Source organism: Mustela nigripes, chromosome 4 (genome assembly GCF_022355385.1).
Source record: "Mustela nigripes isolate SB6536 chromosome 4, MUSNIG.SB6536, whole genome shotgun sequence".
NCBI classification, from domain to species: Eukaryota; Metazoa; Chordata; class Mammalia; order Carnivora; family Mustelidae; genus Mustela; species Mustela nigripes.
In genome coordinates this window covers 80,030,626-80,036,600 of record NC_081560.1, presented here as the reverse complement: position 1 = coordinate 80,036,600, position 5,975 = coordinate 80,030,626, and the positions used below count along the sequence as shown (strand labels likewise).

At 39.6% G+C, this 5,975-nt stretch overlaps 1 pseudogene; it reads right to left on the bottom strand.

Annotated features, from left to right (window-relative positions):
- Window positions 1-4,367: 4,367 nt before the first annotated feature.
- LOC132015109 (cytochrome c oxidase subunit 7B2, mitochondrial-like) lies at window positions 4,368-4,612 on the bottom strand (annotated as a pseudogene).
- Window positions 4,613-5,975: the final 1,363 nt, after the last annotated feature.

Sequence of the window (5,975 nt, the reverse complement as noted above, 5' to 3'; positions counted from 1 at the left end):
TCATGATCACAGGATCCTGGGATCGAGCCCCACGTCGGGCGCTCTGTTCAGCAAGGAACCTGCTTCCCCCTCTTTCTGCCTGCCTCTCTGCCTACTTGGGATCTCTCTCTCTCTGTGTCAAATAAATAAATAAAATCTTAAAAAAAAATGGTATCTGAACATGCAGGTGAAAAAGGACTTGGAATCTGGAAGCCTTAGGTGAATGAATAGTCAGGCAATGTCATCAGACCTTTCCATTTAAAGGTGCCCACTTTGTAACAAGGAAGTAAAATGTTTAAAAGCAGTGAAGGAGGATTCGTTCTAACTAAAGTAAATTCTGCCATCACCCAAGAAGTTTGCCTTCAAAATACAGGTTTGCATAAAATAAAGGTTTGCTTTCTAGCAAGGTTAGTAAGTGCCCTATGACCTGCTGCAGCCTCCCCTGTTCCAGCGGTTTGGTGGCTGGAGTTAAATCCATCCCTGCTGTGGTTTGGCGCCATCTGGTGGAAGTTAGAATCTGGCTTTAGAAGCATGCGGCTGGATGCAGAGGATTTGTAGAGGGCGATTTCTGGAACCTCCCAGTTAGCGGATACCGATTTTTTTTCCTCGTCAAGAGCAGCATGAAGAGAATCTGACCCATGAGAATATTGAAAATGAGGCAATCCACTCTCTCTCTTGATCCCGATATGAAGGTTGGGAGGGATATAGCCACCAATCCCCAATCACACTATATCCAAATTGGTGTTAACTATACCATTTTACTGACCTTATGCTGTACATTAACTCCTGGTTCAGCCTTAACTCTGGAGGCTAATGCTGAAATCACTCACTCCTGTAAAAGCGGTTGTATTTTTATTTCTTTTCTAAGCTGACCCTCCCTCCAGTTTCCAAGGTTCCTAACATGGGGTTATTTGAAGGTTCTCCCTTTAGAGAATTTCAGAATCTCTTTACCATTCTTTGCTGTTGGTGGGAATGATAGCTTGGATTTAGCCTTTTTTTTTTTCTTTGTCTTTTAAGATCTTTATTTGAGAATGAGTGAGCACAAGCAGGGGAGATGGGGAGAGGGAGAAGCTGACTCCCTGCTCAGCAGGGAGCCCAGACATGAGTCTCAATCCCAGGACCCTGAGATCATGACCTGAGCCACCAGATTCCCCTGCTTTGTTTTTTTATTCTATTTTATAGTCTTCCAATAATTACTGAATCTTTTAGGTATGTATTTCTTTGACCTTTCATAGAGGTTTAGAGAAGGAGGAGTAAATGTATTTGCTACGTAGTCACCTTGATAGGGAGTTTGTGTTCTTTGTTAATAGGTGAATTTATTAATTTCCATTATGTTTCAAGAGCCACTCACTATTTCCTGCTCTGTTTGGATTGTAACTGTGTTGCTTCAAAATTCTTATGTTAAAGTTCTAACCACCAATATGATATTATTTGGAAATAGGGCCTTTGAGATATAATTAGATTAAATGAGGTCATGAGGGTAGGGGCTTTATCATAGGATTAGTACCCTTAAAAGAAGAGACACTACAGTACCCCCCTCCACCCCGACATGGAAGACACAGCATAAAGGCAGCTGTCTAAAGCCATGAAGAAGGCTATTACTAGAACAATCTCCAGCCATGCTGGTTACCTTGATCTTACACTTCCCATCTGCCAGGACTGTGAGAAATATCTGCCTATAGTTTAAGCCTTTCATTCTATAGTATTCTGTTACAACAACCCAAGCTGACTAATACACACTTCATGCATTCTTGTTTTTTTTTTTTTTTTTAAGATTTTATTGATTTATTTGACAGAAATTGAGAAAGAGAACACAAGCAAGGGGAGCAGCAGGGAAAGGGAGAAGCAGACACCCTCCCCGCTGAGCAGGAGGCCTGATGTGGGGCTGGATCCCAGGACTCTGGGATCAGGAGCTGAGGGGAAGTTAGAATGTTTAATTGACTGGTAGCACTTCCTTGTTTACAAAATGCTTCCATAAGCTATCAGTTAAGTCCCCAATAGCCTTGAAACCCTGATATTTTAATTTACCATTTTACAAAGAAGAGAAATCAGGCTTTAAATAATTTATCCAAATCAGAAAAATTGGTAGGTAATGGAGTCAAGATTCAAGCCGGAATCTGATTCTAAATATCACTGTGCCGCCCTATTTCCTCATTGGGGAGATCAGCGATGTACTGTGTTGTTTCCCCCTCCCCCTTACGCTCTCATTGAATGGCTTCTTGAATATCAGGTTAGACTCCTTCTAGGGTGACACAAAATCTACCATACACATGTTTCTCTCAAACCATTTACAAAAAGCCAGTTCTACTTTCAAAAAGACTCTCCCTAAACATGCAAGAACCCCCAGACTGCTCTGCTTCCCACTGTCCCTCTTCTTTCAAAGCAGGAAATCTATGAGTTATGGAAAAGGTGCCAAAATCACTACTGGGGAGAGAGGACGGCAGGTATCCTAAGAAAGTGAAGCCAGGTTAGTACAACAGTCTCATTGCTAGATTAGCTTTTTAACTCCAGAAAGGCCCAAACAACTCTAGAGATTGAGGACAGAGACCAAGGAACGCAGTCTGGGGACGAAAAGGGGTGCAGGCTTTGATGAATAGGGTTCATGTCTTGCCCTCCTCTGATGAATTGAGTAACCTGGCTCAATTCTGCTGTTGGATTAGAGTCTAGGTTTTATCTGCAAAATAACCTGTTGCATGTGGCACGGGGTGGACGGGGAGGGGCCTACAATGCTACAAAATATAAAAAGCATTCAATTCAGTGTCCAGAGCATCGATGGTATTCTATAATATTATGTCCAATTATATACAAGACAATTCATCTGAAACTAATTAAATCTCTGCACCCATTTATAATTCTGTCATCTAAAATTATTCTGGACTATGATTTTTTAAAAGGTGTTTTAGGCGTGCCTGGCTGGCTCAGTCAGTCAAGCACGAAACCTGATCTCTGGGTTATGGGTTCAAGTCCCACATGTGGCAGAGAGTTCACCTAAAAATAAAAAATATCTTAAAAAGTTATATTTTAATGTTACTGGCACAGTGATGTAAATAATGTCGAACTATGTGCTTTGACTTGAGAAACCCATGCCTGCCCTGAACAAATTAATCCACGGAGTAACTATTTACAGAGCATTTATTTCTGCTCAGGGCTGGGGAAAAACACAAGTATCTTTTTGGTCCTCATAGAGTTTATATTTTATTTACACTTCCACTTAATGGTCCACATAAAACGCGGATGCACTTTTTAGAAAATCTGGCCATTTGTAAGTCAGAATTTACTTTTAACTTTGGTATAAACTTGCCTTGACAACTCTCACTCCCACGAGTAAAACAAGGCAAGAGATATGTTTGGCAGAGCAACTATTTATGTCCTGTCTTCTGTGTTGCCAGGGTGATGGTAGCAATATTGAAAACACTGGAGGTGGTTGTTTCATTGGCAAGGATCCTGACTTTCACTTCCAAATCGAAGGACTGTAAAAAGCAAAATGTAGGCTGGGGTGTAGGCAGTGGACTGGCCATGCTTGGACATCAACTAGATGAATGGATTATTGGTGATTAACCAAATGTGGGTGCCGTGTATCACTCATAGACAGTATTTTTGTAATCATATTTTAAAACATGAGTATTTGTGATCACCTCAAATATTTGGGTTTTGGTTTTGTTTTGTTTTGTTTTTTGAAAAGCTAAAACCGTATCTTTGTATGCTTTCCAATGTCAGTTATGTTTTTTGCCCACATTTCTCTACCTCTCCCTTCTTTCAGCGGGAAACAACTCAAAAGGTACGCTGTGCTTTTGATCTCTCTTTTAACTAAGAATTGAAGTGTTACCACAGTCCAAGTTCAGCTTCTAAAGAATTTTTTAAACATACTGATTATGTACTTTAAAGGGAATAAATTTATGTGGTAATACAGAAAAGAGAAAGTTATCTATTAGGTGAGCTGGATTTTGTGTCTTACTTGAAAGCATCCTATTTATGCAGATTCGTGGACTGGGGGTCAACTGGTGACTTTTCCCTCCCTTACCAGCTTCACGAAATCCGTCTCTTAACTTCAGGTCAGCTAGGACAATGACACTGAATGAAACACAACAACAACAAAACTTCCTTGTGAGGAGTTGTGAGCTGACCCTAGCAAACTTCATGTCTTCCTCCCCATCGTTGGGGGAGACATAGACAGTGTGTGGACACAGAGATGGAGATAAACCAAGGCTACATTTCTTCGATTTCTGTGGTGCTAGTTGCTGTTGTTTTTTTTGTGTTTTTTGTTTGTTTGTTTGTTTTTTAAGTTTCAAGTGTACTTTACTTCTTCATTTGTGCTACCATGAGTAGTAAGAGTAGCTTAGATGACAAGCTGGTTTTGATACACTTCTGTGTTATGGCACATACAATGGTTACTGATGTTTTCACTACTTTGTGGTGACTCCACCAACAGGGGACAGGTTCCATTCTATTCCAATCTGTGTGATATTAAACATCCACACAACAACACAATTAGCTGTTCTGCTGGCTGGTGCGGCATGAGCCTATTTGCTGAGAAAATCTAGTGAGTACTTTCTGTGGCTCTGTCTTGCCATAATTTGCTCAGTGTTTCTATTCTTGAGATCCTTAGTGTATTTCTGGCCAAGGGAAACATCATGAAGGTGTGATAGGATTGCATTTGATTGCAGCTGCTAGTGTATTGCATTGCAAGAAGCCCTGGTAGGAACTCAAATACTCTTCTCAGAAACTTCTAGATTCAGCTTGTATAATCAGTTTATTGTAAAGGATACATTTCAGGAAAAGCCAAATGGAAGAGATGCACAGAATAAAGAATGGGGGTATGGGGAGCTTCCACACCCTCTCTGGGGGGCACCTCATCATCCTAGCACATCAACGTGTTCACTAACTTGGAAGCTCCACTGCTGGGTTTTTTTGCTACTTACTAGGTTTTGTCAATTATATGCCATGATGTGATATTTGAAAAGTAGGAATAATTAAGAGATATTTTATATGTTTGACCTGTTTGGTTTCTGTTGGTAATCAGTCATACTGACGTGGATTTATTTTCTGCACCAGTTTTAAAACTTGTCTGCAGAGTTTTAGTGTCTATTTTCTAGAAATAAAATGTTTCAAGAAACATTTTAGAGCCAGCTCTAGAGGCCCAATATGGAGTTCACTTCTCCAACTCTTCCAGCAATGTTAAAATTACCTAATTCTCTGTTAAGTTACTTTCTGCTCAAAACACTGAAACGTTTTGGTTTTCTATACTAACGTGGTCTGATATATGTCTCATATCCTTCTCTTCTTAAAACTTCAATACCTAACCACTCTTTATGGGAAATTATCCAAATAATTAGCATCACACTGAAGGGGATGTATTATGATGAATTCCTCACAATTTAGATATATCTTTTATTTTTCTATAGAATCTGCTCTCTTCTTTTCTAAATTCACTTATTCACAATCCAGGGTAGTTAGCACACATAAGTTTCTTTTTATTTCTCTCCCCTTCAATTTGTTTATTGCCCTCTATCTTTCTTCAAATTCTCATTCCAATCCTACACTTACATGATAAACCTCCTCTGATCATTTAACCAGAATTAATCTTTTTCTTTCATAGCTAAACTAATCTAGCACTGTATTTCTTTTAGAGCATGGGAACCTTTCCAAGACTTGAACACTGATTATTCTATTCTACCTTGCATCATCTGTTTACCCAAAATTTATCAAAGACTTAACTAATGAGCAAAGTCATTGAGGTAGGCACTGGAAATATGAAAATACAGTCTTTGTCTTAATGAACTTTACATCTATGTTAGATGATCATTAAACAAATAGACCCAAAATAAATATATAAGTGTCAACTCTGGTAAGTTCTATAAAGAAGAGCATTGTGTGCCTACTCAAGAGAGCTTATTTGGTTTGAGAGTGCGGGAAAGCAGAGCATCACTGGCTGTGATATGTAAAGGATGCTCCGACGCCCAATGGAGTGAGGAAGAACATCGGCAACATCACGCGTC